Raw genomic sequence first — 18,969 nt, forward strand, 5'->3', positions numbered from 1 at the left:
TCCCAGAAGCCGGCCAAGACCGCACCCACCTAGACTGCATCCACATAACGGTGATAAGACGGGGCGTGGCCGCAGTACAGCCCACTACCCCCGAATCCCGAAGCAGGCATGGCCACAGGACGCCGTACGGGTCAGCCATCTCCCGTCCGACGCGACACTGTAGCCATGTTGGCCTCAACGTCACCCACGACAGACGCCAGTACGGCCCGCGGGCCCCTTTAGCCAGAGAGACGCTCGAAGGCGGCCCGGCCTCCCCTAGTCGGCCGGGGGCGTAGCCGGCTCCCAATAGCCGGCTACCTCCCTCCCTCGAAACATGTGCCTCATTAAGGAGACAAGACGAGGTGAGGCTACAGTGAGAGCCCGCCAGGCGGCGGCACTGTAGCCACGCTTACCTCGACAAAGCCCTCGTCATCAGGGGCGAGGCAACAGTAACCAGCCGCCGACAAGACCCCCAAGCGGTGGGGCCGGCCTGTCGAGCAAGAGGCCGGCAGCCGGTGGGACCCACCAGTCGGCGGGCCCCAACGGCCGGCGGAGAAGCCGGCAAACACGGACACTGACGGCTGGGACCCGCGCCCAGCCGGATTACCATTGTACCCCTGGGGGGTAGGCCTATATAAAACCCCTGGGGCACCCATACAAAGGGTTGGTCTCACAGAATTGCACACACCATATAGAGAGAAAAGGAGAGCTAGCCTTGCCCTTCTTCTCCCTCTAACCCGACAGCTCAAGGAGCATTTGTAGGTACTTGTTTGATCTAGTGATCATGCGGAGACCCCGCAGAGCAGGACTAGGGGTGTTATCTCCACGGAGAGCCCCGAACCTGGGTAAGATTCGCCGGCGTGCATGTCTTCGCCTCATCCCGTTTCCAGGCACCGGCGACGTCTTACTGGCTCCCACAATGATAAGCCACCCGTTGGCATATGTCGCACCTACCACTCGACATTTGGCGCCCACCGTGAGGCCAGGTGCACCGTCGTCCGGAGACCTATTCTGGACGGGAACCCTTTTCCTCCCCCGCGAGCGCAGCCAGCCTGCTGCGCCCGACGGCGTTTGCCCCGACGCGCTGCAAGGCGTCGACGACGCTTGCGCAACGAGCTGCCTCACCGATCTGCTCGGCGAGACTCGCATCTCCGACGAGCCCGCGTCCGACGCAGGCACGGACTACCCTGAGAGCCGCCTCGTCAGCCTTCTTGATCAACTTCACGTCTCCAGCGAGCCTGCAGCAGACTTGGAGTCGGCCGGCTCCACCGACCCGATGCTTGTCGACTCCGACACGGCATCGCTCGACGCCTACCCCTCCGATGTGGTAGTCTTCGACGACCCTCTCCCCCGAGCTGACAGCAGCAGAAGCGCTGTCACGGAGGTGCTGGTCATCAGCCACGTCGCCAACTCGGGCGAGAACGCCCACGACGCCCTGCAAGCGGCGATGCAAGACTTATCCGTCCCCATCCCGGCTAACGCCAACGCCGAGACCCTGGAGGCACGCCGCCTCGCCCTCATCGCGGAAGGCCAGAAGATAGCCTCCATGAGATGCCTCACCGAGGCTCACCAGCGCGAAGTCGACCGCGCCGCCTTTGGCACGCCGCCTCCTGGCGGGCCGAGCTGAGCCGGCCTCGTCAAGAAGCGCGGCGCGGCCATCGCCAGCATGCTGGGGGCAGACCACCCCATCTATGCCACCCCGCTCGAGAAGCTGCGAGCCGCTCAGGCGGCTGCTGAAGAGCTAAATGGGCTGGGAGCCGATGAGCTCCCCTACATGACAAGGCGAATCCAGCAGCTGATCGACGTGGCCGCAGAATGGCACGAAGCCGGCGCCCGCGCTGAGAGTCCTCCCCCGCGCCGAGAGCACGCCGCGACATCCCGGTCGCCGACTGCGAGCGGCGCCCGCGCAAGGAAAGACAAGGAGCCGGCTGCTAGCCGCAGCCGAACTCGGATCACCATCGAGCGCGACGCGGAAGGCCGCCCTCGAGCAGTGGAGCGCCAAGGAAATCCGCCTCCTCCCCCGCCTCGAGGGGGGAGATATCCCACCCCGCCGCCTGTCACGCATCCGACTCTTGGTGGCCGACTAGGCCACCGCGAAGGAGTCGGCGAGAACGACGCCCGCCATCGGATCGACCGCCTAGCTCGATCCCTGGCGCTAGAAGAAGAAGACGATGTCGGCCTGCCATGCTTCGGCCCCCGCATCCGCGACGAGCCCTTCCCCAAAGGGTTCTCGCTCCCCAGAGACACACCCAAGTACAACGGCTCTGTGAAGCTGGAAGATTGGCTCATCGACTACTCTACTGCTGTCCGCATAGCCAACGGCAACAGGCGCGTAGCCGTGAAGTACGTCCCTCTCATGCTGCAAGGCACGACACGCACTTGGCTCAACAGCCTCAAGCCCTACAGCGTCAACAGCTGGCTGGACTTCACGGAAGTCTTCGTCCGCAACTTCACCAGCACGTACAAGCGACCTCCCAAGCCTCGCCAGCTCTCCCTATGCGTCCAAGGGCCCAACGAGTCGACCCGCGACTACCTCACGCAGTGGGCCGAGCTCCGCAACTCCTGCGAGGGAGTGCACGAGGTTCAGGCCATCGAATACTTCACCGCCGGGTGCCGAGAGGGCACCCTCCTCAAGCACCGACTCCTCTGCGACGAGCCGGCTAACCTCGACGAGCTGCTGATCGTCGCGGACAAGTACGCCACGGCCGACTCCTCGATGAAGACCGAGCTCCGAGTGGACGCCTCTAGGAAGGTGCTCGCTCCGGCTCCCAAGACGCCGGCTAGCGACTCCAATCGGCGCCCCTACCAGAACGACCACAAGCGAAAGGCCCCTATGCCGCCTTCCACCAGTCGGCAGGTGGCCACAGCCGAAGATGAGCAGCCCGAAGAACGGCCCGCTCCCAAGAAGAAGGGCGGCAGGCCGGCTTGGCAGCCGGCCTTCTCCTACGAGCAGACTCTCGATGCCCCCTGCAAGTTCCACAGCGGCGCGAAGCCGTCCAACCACACGACCCGAAAGTGCCACTGGCTCACACGAATCTCCAAGGGCGAGGGGCTGGTGCCGCCTCCGCCTCCAGCCCCCGAGCAGCCAGCTGCTCGACCAGCAGTCGGAGCCATTCAAGATGAGTTCCCTAAAGAGCACGCCGCCTATGCCGTCTTCACGAGCCAGGTTGACGACAAGCGCAGCCGGCGCCGACAGCATCAAGAGGTCAACGCAGTCGCCTCCAGCAACCCCGAGTTCATGCACTGGTCCGAGAAGCCTATCAACTGGAGCCGGGCCGACCACCCAGAGGTGATGCCGTCCCCTGGCTCCTACACGTTGGTATTGGATGTCACCCTCGCAACGGAGAGGCGAGCTGCCCGATTCTCCCGTGTTCTGATTGATGGCGGAAGCAGTATCAACATACTGTACCGTGATACCATGGAGAAGCTGAACATCAAGGCAAAGCAGCTCATGCCAAGCTGGACCGTGTTCCATGGCATTGTACCCGGCCTGTCCTGTTCCCCGATCGGCAAGATCAAGATGGATGTTCTCTTCGGAGACAAGGATCACTTTCGCCGAGAAGCAATCTGGTTCGAGGTAGTAGATCTCGAGAGCCCTTACCACGCCTTGCTTGGCCGACCTGCTCTGGCCAAGTTCATGGCTGTGCCTCACTACGCCTACCTGAAGATGAAGATGCCGAGCTCGAAGGGGATCATCACTGTAGCCGGCGACTACAAGAAGTCCATCGAGTGCGCCGCAGCCAGCAGTCGGCTGGCCGAGTCCCTCGTAGTGGCAGAAGAGAAGAAGATGCTGGAGCGAGTTGTGGCCATGGCTGGCAAGCAGCCGGCCTTGTCCCCCAACCCCAAGGATTATGATGCGTAGGGCTCCTTCCAGCCGGCCAAGGAGACGAAGAAGATACCTCTGGACCCGGAGAACCCGGAAAGGTTTGCAGTCATTGGGGCAAACCTGGACAGTAAATAGGAAGGCGAGCTCGTCGACTTCCTCCGTGAGAATCGAGACATCTTTGCATGGTCCCCAAATGACATGCCGGGTGTTCCGAAGGATTTCGCCGAGCACAAATTGCATGTCCGAGCCAACGCGAAGCCGGTCAAACAGCCCCTCCGCAGACTGTCAGAAGAGAAGCAAAGAATCGTAGGAGAAGAGATAGCCCGGCTCCTCGCCGCCGGCTTTATTATGGAAGTATTTTTCCCAGAGTGGCTTGCCAACCCAGTCTTGGTGTTGAAGAAGAACAACAAATGGCGTATGTGTATAGACTACACCAGCCTCAACAAGGCCTGCCCCAAAGATCCATTTGCTTTGCCACGGATTGATCAAGTGATAGACTCCACGGCCGGATGCGAGCTGTTGAGTTTTTTGGATGCCTACTCAGGATACCACCAGATCAAGTTGGACCCAGCAGACCGCCTGAAGACTGCCTTCATCACACCATTCGGAGCTTTCTGTTACCTGACTATGACATTCGGCTTGAGGAATGCCGGTGCCACTTTTCAGCGTTGCATGCAGAAACGCCTCCTCAAGCAACTCGGCAGAAATGCCCACGTCTACGTAGACGATATTGTGGTGAAGACAGAGAAGCGCGGCACCCTGCTGGAGGACCTCCAAGAAACATTTGCCAACTTGCACCGATTCCAGATCAAGCTCAACCCCGAGAAATGCGTGTTCGGAGTACCAGCCGGCCAGCTTCTAGGCTTTCTGGTCTCCGAACGCGGCATTGAGTGCAACCCTGTGAAGATCAAGGCCATTGAGAGAATGGAGATTCCCACCAAGTTGCGAGATGTGCAGAAGTTCACTGGGTGCCTGGCCTCCTTAAACCGCTTTATCAGCCGGCTAGGAGAGAAGGCTCTCCCCTTGTACCGACTCATGAAGAAATCCACTCATTTCGAGTGGAATGACCAAGCAGACCAAGCCTTCCATGAGTTGAAGAAGATGCTGACTACTCCACCTGTCCTGGCGGCGCCGACTGAGAAGGAGCCCATGCTCCTTTACATTGCCGTGACTAGCCGAGTGGTCAGCACAGTCGTCAGGGTCCAGCGCCCGGAAGAAGGCCGAGCCCAGCTAGTGCAGAGGCCGGTATATTATCTAAGAGAAGTACTATCCAGCTCAAAGCAAAACTACCCGCACTACCAGAAGATGTGCTATGGAGTGTACTTCGCCACCAAGAAGCTGAAGCCCTACTTCCAAGAGCATCCCATCACAGTCGTGTGCACTGCCCCGCTTGCCAAGATCATAGGCAGCCGGGATGCATCCGGCTGGGTGGCTAAATGGGCCATTGCGCTGGCACCTTACACAATCTTCTACCAGCCCCGCACCGCCATCAAGTCCCAAGCATTGGCCGACTTCCTCGTCGACTGGGCCGAGACCCAGTACCTACCGCCGGCTCCCGACTCTACCCATTGGCGGATGCACTTCGACGGGTCCAAGATGCGCACCGGCTTGGGAGCCGGCATCATCCTCACCTCTCCCAAAGGCGACAAACTCAGATACACGCTGCAAATCCACTTCGCCGCCTCCAACAACGTGGCCGAGTACGAGGCGCTCATACACGGGCTCCGGCAAGCCAAAGAGCTCGGCATACGCCGGATCCTGTGCTATGGCGACTCAGACTTGGTGGTCCAGCAGTCATCTGGCGACTGGGACGCCAAGGATGCAAACATGGCGAGCTATCGATTCCTCGTCCAGCAGATCAGCGGCTACTTCGAAGGGTGCGAGTTCCTTCACGTGCCACGGGCCGACAACGACCAAGCAGATGCCCTGGCGCGGATCGGCTCCACCCGACAGGCTATACCGACTGGTGTCTCCCTCCAGCGCCTCCTCAAACCGTCCATCAAGCCATCTCCAGAGTCGGACTCTATCTTCGTACCGCCTGCCCCCGATGCAGCCGGATCCGACTGGAGGAACCCAGCAGATGGCGCAGGGACTTATACAACCGGCCCGGGGACTGCCGTAGTCGCACCCGGCTCGGGGACTTCAGAACCCAGCCCGGGGACTGCAGCAGTTGGCCCAGGGACTGCAGCGACACAAGAAGCGGTGGCCGACCCCAACTCCCCACCACCCAACCCGCCCACCCGAGTCATAGTGGCCGTACTGACAGTTGAAGAAGTCACAGCTCCATCATAGGCCCAGTCCATCCTCAACTTCCTAGTCAATAGAGAGCTGCCAACTGATGAGATCTCAACAAGACTAGTGCAACGACGAGCCGAAGCATATGCAATAATAAACAGAGAACTTGTCAAGCGCAGTGTCACTGGAGTCTTCCAGCGCTGCGTCGAGCCAGAGAAAGGAGTGGCAATCCTCAAGGATATCCATCAAGGCGAATGCGGCCACCACGCAGCCTCAGGATCAGTTGTGGCCAAAGCTTTCCGCCACGGTTTCTTTTGGCCGACTGCTTTGGAACATGCCAAAGAGATAGTCAAAAGCTGCAAAGGATGCCAAGTCTTCAGTTCCAAGCAACACCTGCCGGCTTCTGCACTCAAGACCATCCCCCTCACCTGGCCCTTTGCCGTCTGGGGGCTGGACATGGTGGGCCCATTCAAGACAGCCCGCGGCGGCTTGACACATCTGCTTGTCGCCGTGGACAAATTTACCAAGTGGATCGAAGCAAAGCCGATCAAGAAGCTGAACGGGCCGACTGCCGTGACGTTCATTGCCGACATCACTACTCGGTATGGCGTGCCGCACAGCATCATCACCGACAACGACACAAACTTTGCCAAAGGAGCACTGGCACGTTTCTGCGCGACGCAGGGTATCCGACTGGACTTAGCGTCTGTTGCCCACCCGCAGTCAAACGGCCAGGTCGAGCGAGCAAATGGACTCATCCTCTCTGGCATCAAGCCCCGACTGGTCGTACCACTGGAGCGATCGGCCGGCTGCTGGCTCGATGAGCTGCCGGCTGTCCTCTGGAGTCTGCGTACTACACCTAACAAGTCAACCGGCTTCACTTCGTTCTTCCTTGTATATGGTGTCGAGGCTGTCATCCCAACCGACATCGAGTTCGACTCACCTCGGGTCACCATGTACACGGAGGCGGAGGCCAAGGAAGCGCGAGAAGACGGCGTCGACCTGCTGGAAGAAGGCCGGCTGTTAGCACTCAGCCGGTCCGCCATCTACCAGCAGGGTTTGCGCCGTTACCACAACCGCAAGGTCAAGCCAAGATCTTTCCAACAGGGCGACCTTGTGCTTCGGCTGATCCAGCGAACAGCCGGCCAGCACAAGCTCTCGGCCCCTTGGGAAGGCCCTTTCGTCATCAGCAAGGCACTAGGCAGTGACTCCTACTACCTGATCGACGCACAAAAACCAAGAGCACGCAAGAGGGATGATTCCGGCAAGGAGTCGGAGCAACCATGGAACGCGAACCTCCTGAGAAGATTTTACAGTTGAAAGCAGTATGTATCATGCTACCCTTTTGTATTAAGTACGAAACAACGGCCCCCCCGAGGAGCACTCGGGGACTGCCTTCCTTTATCTATGAATGACAAGTGTCATATTCATGAATGTATTATTACATTTGATTTTCTGTCTGGCACCAGGTTTGACTAGTCGGCCCGGGGACTGGCTGCCTTAAGTTATATTAAAGTTCTACCTGAAGTCAGAGAAGTAGTGTGCCGGCTCCCGAGCCCTCTCTTGTTGAAAGTCGCAGCTCGAAGAACCGACTGTCCGACTAGCAAGAGCCAAAGGCAGAAAGGTTGCCCACACGAAAAACGGCTAAGGACTAACGGACTTGTATAATGAAAAGACGGCCTCCAACCACGCTTGCCGGCTGTCAAAACAGCCGGCTGGCTGGCCTCCCAATCACTTCGCTATAATCCAACAAGGCTAGAGTACTTTCCCTCCCAACTGGCCAAGCACTTCTCCAGCCACAGATTGCAGAGCAACTGTCCGACTGGGGAGGCGGCAACCAAGGGAGGGCGGCAAAGAAAACAACAGAAGGATGAAAAGCAAAGAACAAGGGAAAGCCAAACGCATGCATATTCATATTTACACATAAGGCCCCCAACAGGCCGGCAATCAACATAGTTCGAATACACCCCCAGTGGGTGGAATTGTGCAAACCTAACAAAATACTGTTCCAAGAGTTGCAAAACAGGAAAATAGAGGCAGCAGACTAGACTAAGGGCGCGGTGTGGGAGCCGGGTTGGTCGGTGGAGACGGCGCCACCAGCTGGAGGAGTGGCCGGCTGGCGGGTCTCGGCTTGATCATCGCCGGCTGCAGGCGGTGCACCCGCGCGTGCCTTGTTGCTGGAGGCACGGTCAAGCTGAGGCTGACCGGCCGCTCCACCATCTGTCCCGACGTCTTCACCCTCCTCCTCCTCCTCCTCGCCCTCGTCGCTGGAGTCGATCTCCTTCGCCGAGTCCTCGCCGTCTGCCGGGTTCAGCCCGAACCACTCCTCCGGCTGGGCAACACCGTTGTCGTCCACTTCAGGAGCGAAGGCGCTGGTGTCGGTGTAGTCGGCGATAGCCGAAGCCCGCCGGATGATAGCCGGCCGCACCGGCTCCAGCTCCGTGTCGGCCTGCTGCCGCCAGGTAGCCAGCTGGTCCAGACTCAGCCCGGGATACCAGGCCTTGGCGAACTCCAGCGCCCGCCTGGCGCCGGACCGAGCCGCCGAAGCCTTCCAGGCCTCGAAGCGGCCGACCGCCACCTCCAGCCAGTCTGCAGTCCGACTAGGGGTGCGGGGAATCACTTCACCAGGCCAGAGAGCGGCCAACACCTGCGCCCCAACACGCTGAAGCCGGCGGAGCAGGCGATGAGCCGGCTGGAGGCGGGCCTGGATCGCCAAAAGCTGCTCCTCCAGCGATCGGCGAGCGTTTGGTGCGATGTCGGCGCCAGGCTGCCTTTGTGCCTCGCGGTGGGCCTCGACGACCTGGTTGGCGGCGGTAGAGTAGCCAGGGAAGTACTCTGCGCAAGGAAGAAAGAGAAAGAAGAGAAAAAAAACCAAGTCAGAAAACGAGCTAAAACGGCAAGCGGCAAGAAAGGACGAAGAGGAAGGCGGCTTACCGTCAACCAAGTCTTCGATCTAGCCATAGCCGTTGATCAGCGTCTGCTTCGCTTCGGCCCAGCTGGCCACCTCTGTTTTATACTCGACTTGGAGGGCGGCCTCGCTGTCCTGCACCGCCTTCAGGGCCGCCTTGTGGCTCTCCTCCTGGTCGGCCAACCGCTTGGCCAGGCGGTCACGCTCCTGTGCCAAGGCGGCAAACTCGGCCTCCTTAGCACGAAGGGCGGCCTGACTCCCGCCCAGCTGCTCCCTTAGACTGGCGTTGGCCGCTGCAGGGATGGCAGAGAAGAAAGAAGCAATAAGAAAAAGTCGTCAAGGAAGATCCGACCCGACTGCTCAGCAGTCGGCCCGAATCTCGGGGACTACACCCAGTGGGTGCGCTGACGCACCCCCACGTGAGATAAAAGACGAAGCACTTACCCCGGCTCTCAGATAGGTCAGCAGTCTTCTGCGTCAGCTCCCGAGCCTGGGAGTTGAAGGCAGCCGCGCGGAGGTTGTGGTAGTCCTGCAAGCCAGGCAGAGGAGCAAATGAGAACAAGAATAGCAAAACAAGGCCCGCTAGGAAGTTCCAAGCCGCCTGCTCAGCAGCCGACTCGGAACTCGGGGACTACACCCAGTGGGTGCGCTGACGCGCCCCCATGGAAGAAACCAAAATCAAAAAAGCAAAGACAACAAGACTAACCCGGATGGCCGCCCACGTCGCAAGGAACTCGTCGTTGTACTTCTTCAGCGCCGCAGCCTGGGCTTGAAGCCGGTTCCGGACGTCCTGCGCTGCCACGTTCATCATTGCCGTCCCTCCACCCGGCGTCCACCCCGAGCTGGCGCTGGCCGCCTCCATCTCCTGGGCCGACGAGCTGGAGCCGGCGGCCATCTGCGGCTCCGATGCAGCCTTCCCCGCACGCCGGCGCGACGGCGTCTAGACCACCAGATCAGTCCTCGCGGTCGGGTCGCCCCCGGCCGATTGCGTAGGCGGAAAGTTAGGCCGGCCGCCTTGGGTCGCCCCAGTCGGCAGGGCCGGTGCCGCCTCCCTCTCCGGGACGACGACGTCGTCCTCCCTCTCCAGTCCCGGCTAGTCACCGCCGGCTTCTTCTGGCGGGGGCTCTGGGGCCTCAGGCACCGCGACGCGCAGAGGGGTGACTAGCAAGGCCCCCTCCGCCATCGCCGCAGCCGCAGCCTCCGCTTGGGCCTTGGCCGCTGCATCGGCGCGCGCCTTCGCTGCCTCCTCCTCCTGCGCCGCCTTGGCGGTGGCCGCCCTCAATGCCTCCGCCTCCCGCTCCTCCCGCGCCTCCCGGGCGTTCCGCTCCGTCGCCGCCCCAGATCCTCCCGGGGATCCCACGACGGAGGCGGCAGCAACCCGCTCGAGCGACAATGGAGCCCTGATTTTTTGAGAAAGGACAAGGATTCAGGAACTACCAGAGAAAGGAAGAAAGAATACATGAAGGAGTATATACTTACGCCGACACCGTCTGTGGCTGCTTCACCGCCTTGCGGAAGCGGGCCGCCTTCGCGACCGCCTCTTCCCGCCTGGTCGCCGCTGCCCCACCCTTAGGCTTCTTCGGCCGACTGCCGAACAAGCCCGACGCTTCTGCCCGCCGCCCCGAGCAGGCGGCGCGGCGGACGAGCCCGCGCCATGGCCAGACGCCGGCTGGCGGCGTGGGATGACTTCCGTCTCGCCGTCATCCGGCCAGTCGTCGAAGCTGACTCCAAGCCCGGAGCCGCCTGCCTCGCCGCCGGTTTGGCCGCCGCCCGCCTCGGTGTTGTCATCCATGGCGGCCGCCCCCAAGTCGGGGTCCTCCAGGTCGTGCTCCGTCCAGTCGGGGACGAATCGGCGCTCCGCCTCTGACCTGCCTGCAGGCCGAAGGAGAGGGCTCTGTCGAGACATGCCGACTAGTCAGAGTCGGCCAAAAGGAACTCAGCGACAAAACTAAAGAGAAGAAAGGGAAAAAGAGAACATACCGTGGGCGGCGGGTGAGCTCGACAATATGGCTCCTTGCCAAACTGCCACTCTGCGAAGAGCTTGCAGTTCGCAAGGTAGTTCACCATGTGGGCCACTTCGTCGTGCGGCATGTCTTTGGTGCACATCCGACTCGGATCGAGCTGGCCGCTCATCTGACAGATCAGATGAGGGCGGCTCTGAAGCGGAAGCCCCGACGCGTGACGAAGGCGGCCAGCAAGTCGGGCCGAGTCAGGCCCTCCGACTGGATCATCACCCGCAGTCGGGTGACAGCCGTGGCTCTAGCCGGCATCAGCGTCATGGCCCGATAGGACCACTGGGGCCGCCTACCCGCCGGCGGGCCGGCTACGTAAACCGGCAAATTGACGTAGTCGCCTTGCAGGGCGACGTTCTTCACGTAGAAGTATGACTTCTGCCAGAGCTTCACCGACTGGATTAGCGTGATGACGGGGAAGGGGTTGTCAGCTACCACTCTCCGCATTGCGATGAAGACGCCACTCTGAGCCGGCACGCCCTGCATACGCGTGCCCAGCTTGGACTGGAAGAACTCCCCCCAGAGCTCGAGGGTGGGGAGGACGCCGAGATAGCCTTCGCACAAGGTGACGAAGGCGGACAGCAGCACCACCGTGTTCAGGGTGAGGTGGTGCGGCTGGAGTTGGTAGAATTCAAGAAAAGAACGGAAGAAAGCGCTCGCCGGCAAGCCGATGCCGTGCAAGAAATGCGAGCGGAAGACCACCCGCTCGCCTTCCTCCGGCTCTGGCATGATCTCCTTCTCAGGCGCGAGGCGGACCCGCACCTTATCCGCGCCAGGCAGCCACCGCGTCTTGCGGAGGAACTCGACGTGGTCTTCATGGACGTTGGAGCCGTCCCAGTCCCCGCCGTACTGCATAGCGGCGTAAGGCCGGCGAGAATGAGCGCGGCGGCGAGGAAAAGAATGGTGGGACGGCGCGGCGGCGAGGCGCTGCTGTGAGGGAGAGCGGGAGGAAGAAGATGGCGGAGGGGAGAGGAGCGTGCGAGCGTCTGCCGCTTCCCCTCCTCCCCCTACTTATAGCCTCGTGCGGCGAAGCCGAGGAGGCGAGGCGTGGGGTGGGACGTGGGATTAACTACACCCACTCCCCCACGTCCCATGATTACTACGCCCTAAAGACATGCCGAAACCGCCGCAGGGAGACGTGCGGACGGCTTTGGGCCGCAGAGAATCCGCGCCTGGGCCATGGCGTGGGAGTGGTGGGCCCCCGACCTGCAGCGACGTCTTGTCGCGTGCGTGGGCTGGCAGGATTTTTTCAGCCGAGGGGTGCCACGTGGTTCGCAGGCAGCGAGCGGCCGGCCCGCAGCTCGGCACGCGCGCCAACAGACTCCCGCCCTCCGACTTTGAAATTTTTTCGCCAAGACGGCGCGCCCAACCGAAGCCGGCTCCCAGCTGCCGGCTCGTCAAGATAAGAAGCTGCCTGAGCTTCTCGACCTCCACTCAACCTCGAAGCCCAACCAGCTTCGGGGACTACTGTCGGAGTAAATGGCCACGGGTAGCCTAACCGACTCCCCCTGGCTCTTGAAAAAATTATTGGGCCATTCAAGCCTTCAAGCATACAAAGCATAGGGCCGCCTTCCCCCGGCCGACTATCAAGGCGACCCAGTCTTAGAAACCTTCCCCAAGAAAGCTACGAGATGGCCGACTCCAGGAAGCCAGCCCCAAGAGGACCGACTCCCAGAAGCCGGCCATGAAGAATGCCGACTCCCAGAAGCCGGCCAAGACCGCACCCACCTAGACTGCATCCACATAACGGTGATAAGACGGGGCGTGGCCGCAGTACAGCCCACTACCCCCGAATCCCGAAGCAGGCATGGCCACAGGACGCCGTACGGGTCAGCCATCTCCCGTCCGGCGCGGCATTGTAGCCATGTTGGCCTCAACGTCACCCACGACAGACGCCAGTACGGCCCGCGGGCCCCTTTAGCCAGAGAGACGCTCGAAGGCGGCCCGGCCTCCCCTAGTCGGCCGGGGGCGTAGCCGGCTCCCAATAGCCGGCTACCTCCCTCCCTCCAAACATGTGCCTCATTAAGGAGACAAGACGAGGTGAGGCTACAGTGAGAGCCCGCCAGGCGGTGGCACTGTAGCCACGCTTACCTCGACAAAGCCCTCGTCATTAGGGGCGAGGCAACAGTAACCAGCCAACGACAAGACCCCCAAGCGGTGGGGCCGGCCTGTCGAGCAAGAGGCCGGCAGCCGGCGGGACCCACCAGTCGGCGGGCCCCAATGGCCGACGGAGAAGCCGGCAAACACGGACACTGACGGCTGGGACCCACGCCCAGCCGGATTACCATTGTACCCCTAGGGGGTAGGCCTATATAAACCCCCCGGGGCACCCATGCAAAGGGTTGGTCTCATAGAATTGCACACACCATATAGAGAGAAAAGGAGAGCTAGCCTTGCCCTTCTTCTCCCTCTAACCCGACAGCTCAAGGAGCATTTGTAGGTACTTGTTTGATCTAGTGATCATGCGGAGACCCTGCAGAGCAGGACTAGGGGTGTTATCTCCACGGAGAGCCCCGAACCTGGGTAAGATTCGCCGGCGTGCATGTCTTCGCCTCATCCCGTTTCCAGGCACCGGCGACGTCTTACTGGCTCCCACAATGATAAGCCACCCGTTGGCATATGTCGCACCTACCACCCGACAGCATCAGTATCAACAAAGGGGGTGGTGGGGTTTAACTGCAGCAAGCCAGCTTTGACTCAGTGGCTATCCTGAACTACGTCTGCAAGTAACTCTTTTGGGGTGGCGCACACGAGTCCGCATATTCACCAAATCAAGGTACCACTATGGATCCGCTCCCGTCTCCCTACGAGAACGCCATCCATAACACTCACACTTATCTTGCGCATTTTAGAGTCCACTTTCACTTGTCTATGAACTGTATAAGCAACCAAGTAGTCCTTTACCGCAGATGCGCCTATTCGAATAGATGATGTTAACCCTGCAGGGGTGTACTTCTTCACACACGCTCTCACCACTTACCGCCGTTTACACGACATGTACTTGGCAACCTTCAAGCGGAAGCCCAACGAGGGTGTCGGCCATGACCTGACTAACCACACAATTCTCTAGTCCAGGTTTATCGCCTATTCAGGTTCCATCCGCTGGGAGACCGACCGAGGTATCCACTACGGCCCCGAACGATGTGTGCAGGGTTCCCGGGTCACCAAATGGGCGACTCAGTACATCGGGCCACGTGCCTACCTTATCATAGCCCACCCTAGGGTCAGCACTGTGCATGACCTCCAGCATACTACAAACACCAGAAACTACTTGCAACTCCTGGACAGAGACAAGGGCGGTTAATAAGTCGAGAGGGTCCATTGGTTTCGGGCCCAACGCGTGGTAGTAGCTGATCTTAAATCACACATACAGATCGCAGTTCCTAAGAACGATTCCAATGAAACAACCCACCATGTACTCCTACATGGCCTTCGATACCTTTACCAAATCGTGTTCACGCACTTAGCTCTCAATAGTAAGACATGTTCACACACCTCCAATTCATCCCCGATGAATTAGACTTGACTCAACTCTAAGCAGTAGCAGGCATGACAAACAAGCATGAATGAGTAGGCACATCAGGGCTCAAACAACTCCTACTCATGCTAGTGGGTTTCATCTATTTACTGTGGCAATGACAGGTCATGCAGAGGAAAGGGGTTCAACTACCGCAGCATGTAATAGATAAATCGTTGTTGTCCTAATGCAGTAAAAGAGAGCAGGAGAGAGAGAGAGAGTGGGATTGTATCGAAATGAACAAGGGGGTTTTGCTTGCCTGGCACTTCTGAAGATAGCATTGTGTCTTCATCAGTGTCACCGATCACATCGTCAGAACAACGTCTACCGAGAGGGGACGAATACCAGCAAACAAGAAAGAACACAATCAATGCAATGCAACAATATGATGCATGAATGTGACATGGCAATATGCTGCGATTTGAGCTAATGCAACTAGCAACACAATTAAATGAAGTTGGTTTGAACCCAAGGTTCAAATTCAAACTCCACATGTGGTTATTTAAGTGCCATTCATTTGATTTGTCCTAAACAGTAGCCAAAAGTTGTTCTAACATGCAGGAAAATGGTACAGATGGATAGATTGGATTTTTATGATCATTTTTATATGTAAATTATTTCATTCTGAGCTACGGTTTATTTTCTATGATTTTTAGAAGTTTTAAACATTTTCTGGAATTTCTGAATTATTTTAAATAAATAAATTATTTATTGCATCAACATGACATCAATGTGACATCAGCAAGTCAACAGAAGCCGGTCCAGGTCAAACCTGACGAGTTGGGCCCACTAGTCAGTGACTCAGTGCTGCCTAGGGTCACACACAGGTGGGGTCGGGTCAACGGACACGTCAGCATAGTCAACTCTGACGCGTGGTCCCGCTGGGTTATAAACTAATCTAAACAGAAAATAAACCCGGAGTTATTTAGGCGTGGGGCCGAGCTATCGGTGTCACTGGAGGGGTTAATTAGTGGGTCATTAGGCACTAATGATGCCCACGTCGGTGGCTAAACGCCGGCGCTAAGCACAACACGGTGGCGCTCGCGGGTCGGGCGATTCCGGCCACGAGAGCTCGCGCTCTTGGGCTCTGCGGAACCAACACGATGAGGCGCTTCGGATGGTGGTCTTATCTGGTCGTGGGGATGCCGGAGCAGTCGATGGTGTCGAGGTTTGGCGGCGGCCGGAGCACGGGATTGCGCGGGCGCAGGGGTGCAGCTCGCGTTCGAGCGAACGGAGAGCACATGCGGTAGCTACGGGGCAACATGAGCTCGCCACGTGCTCAGACATGACATTGCTCCACCGTAACAATGACGACGACAAATGCGGCGGCCGGAGCTTGCGGGCAGGACGACGAGGCCAGTTAGCGGACAAGCGTGACCAGGGGAGTAGGGGGAAACGACGACGGAGCTCACTAGGGGTCGATGCGCAGATCAGTGGGCTCGGGGAGGCATCGGAGTTGGCGAATCGACGAGCGGCGTCCGGCGGCCGTGCGTGAAGGAGACGGCTCGATGGTAGCGATGCAGTGCGTCCGAGGTCGTTTCCTTCGGATTGGAGACGAGCTGCTCGATGGCGGGGCTCGTGTGTACGTCGGAGAGGCGAGGTGGAGGCGGTGGCTATAGCAACAGCGAGTGGCGGCGACGGCTATGGTCGGGCGGCGCTCGGCTGCGAGAGAGAGGGGGCTAGAGGAGGGGACGAGCATAAGCGATGGGCGTGAGGGACCGGGGTGGCGCGTGGCGTCCTCCAGAGGGGTCTGGGAGGCCAACCAAGAAGGAGGTGGCGCGCACGTGTGCGCACATGGCGGGCACACGCCCTCCTGCCCACTGGCTGGAGGTTGCAGACGGTGGGGGGCCTGGTGGGCTGGGCCAGCAGTGCCAGGCCAGGTGGGTTGCAGGTAAGTTCTCTCTCTTCTCTCTGTTTTCTCTTTTGTTTCTATTCTCTAATTATTTGCTCTGTTTTGATTTAGTAAAAAAATTACTAAACCATTTCATAAAATCCTGGAAATATTTGTGGGCACTTGTAGAATTATTTCCAACAGCCCTAAAATGCTGTCAAGATTATTTGGACATTTAAAATATTTTATAGAATTTAAATGTCCAAATTTGAATACTTATGATTTAATTCAAAAATCCTGAGATGACTTAGAAAATGTACACCATTTTTGGCAGAGGTTTTCACCCATTTCAAAAATGATGAACTTTTCTGAAGGGCATTTGGGTTCATTGAAAGTTATTTTATTTGAACCTATTTGAATTTCATTTGGTGCTAGGGTTTATCAGTCCCCAATTCAAATTTCCTTTGAATTCAAACATGATGCAACAACCAAGCTAGTCCAAGTGCAAGGTAAAGCTAGGGATTTGACAGCAAGGCTCTATAGCCACGAGAAACCAATGTAGACCCCATTCCGGCACCCTGCCGGAGGGGGGAATCATCACCGGTGGCCATCTTCATCATCCCGGCGGCCACCACGATGAGGAGGGAGTAGTCCACCCTCGGGGCTGAGCGTTTGTACCAGTAGCTATGTGTTTAATCTCTCTCTTTCATGATCTTGAGATGTCACGATTTTGATGTATCACGTGCTTTGTTAATATAGTCGGATCATATGGTGTTTTCCCCTCTCTATCTTGTTGTGATGAATTGAGTTTTCCCTTTGAGATTTTGTTGTTATCGGATTGAATACTTTCATGGATTTGAGAGCACTTGATATATGTCTTGCATATGAATACTCGTGGCGACATTGGGGTATCGTATCGATTCAACTCGCGGATTCCCGAGATGACATTGGGGTAATCTATGCATAGGGGTTGATGCACGTCTTCTCTTTGTTTCTCCAGTAGAAATGTTGGTGCACTCTTTGAGGTTCTTTGTATTGGATTGAATATTATGAATCTGAATTTTCTTTGGTGTTATTTTAGTATGAACTCTTGGTTATATCGATGGAAAGAATAGCTTTGAGGTGGTCTCGTACCCATCTCCGCTAGATAGGAACATTTAAGTGATTCTTCCTCGCACTTTGAGGGATGATTATATGATCCAATTATATTAGCATTGTTGAGAGATTGCACTAGTGAAAGTACGGACCCTAGGCCTTGTTTTCAAGCATTGCAATACCATTTGTGCTTACTTTTATCGATTGCTACCTTGCTGTTTTTATTTATTCAGATTATAAAAATATATTTCTACCATCCATATTACCCTTTTATCACCATCTCTTTGCCGAACTAGTGCACCTATACAATTTGCCATTGTATTGGGTGTGTTGGGGACACAAGAGATTTATTGTATTTGTTTGCAGGGTCGTTTGAGAGAGACTATCTTCATCCTACGCCTCCCACGGATTGATAAACCTTAGGTCATCCACTTGAGGGAAAATTGCTACTTGATACGTCTCCAATGTATCTATAATTTTTTATTGTTCCATGCTATTATATATTCTGTTTTGGATGTTTAATGGGCTTATTTATACACTTTTAGATTATTTTTGGGACTAACCTATTAACCCAAGGCCCAGTGCAAATTGCTATATTTTTGCCTATTTCAGTGTTTCGCAGAAAAGGAATATCAAACGGAGTCCAAGCGGAATGAAACCTTCGGGAGAGTTATGTTTGGAACAAACGTGATCTAGAGGACTTGGAGTGGACGTCAAGACATCACCGAGGTGGCCACGAGGCTGGGGGGCGCGCCTACCCCCTGGGCGCGTCCTCCACCCTCGTGGGCCCCTCATGGCTCCACCGACCTACTTCTTCCTCCTATATATACCTACGTACCCCGAAACCGTCGAGGAGCACCACGAAAACCTAATTCCTCCGCCACAACCTTCTGTACCCGTGAGATCCCATCTTGGGGCCTTTTCCGGCGCTCCATCGGAGGGGGAATCGATCACGGAGGGCTTCTATATCAACACCATAGCCTCTCCGATGATGTGTGAGTAGTTTACCACAGACCTTCGGGTCCATAGTTATTAGCTAGATGGCTTTCTCTCTCTCTTTGGATCGCAATACAAAGTTCTCCTCGATCTTCTTGGAGATCTATTTGATGTAACTCTTCTTTTGCGGTGTGTTTGTCGAGATCCGATGAATTGTGGGTTTATGATCAAGATTATCTATGAACAATATTTGAATCTTCTCTGAATTCTTTTATGTATGATTGGTTATCTTTGCAAGTCTCTTCGAATTATCAGTTTGGTTTAGCCTACTAGATTGATCTTTCTTGCAATGGGAGAAGTGCTTAGCTTTGGGTTCAATCTTGCATTGCTCGATCCCAGTGACAGAAAGGGAAACGACACGTATTGTATTGTTGCCATCGAGGATAAAAAGATGGGGTTTATATCATATTGCTTGAGTTTATCCCTCTACATCATGTCATCTTACCTAATGCGTTACTCTGTTCTTATGAACTTAATACTCTAGATGCATGCTGGATAGCAGTCGATGTGTGGAGTAATAGTAGTAGATGCAGGCCGGAGTCGGTCTACTTGTCACGCACGTGATGCATA

The sequence above is a fragment of the Aegilops tauschii genome, chromosome 6 (genome assembly GCF_002575655.3).
Source record: "Aegilops tauschii subsp. strangulata cultivar AL8/78 chromosome 6, Aet v6.0, whole genome shotgun sequence".
Lineage (NCBI taxonomy): Eukaryota > Viridiplantae > Streptophyta > Magnoliopsida > Poales > Poaceae > Aegilops > Aegilops tauschii.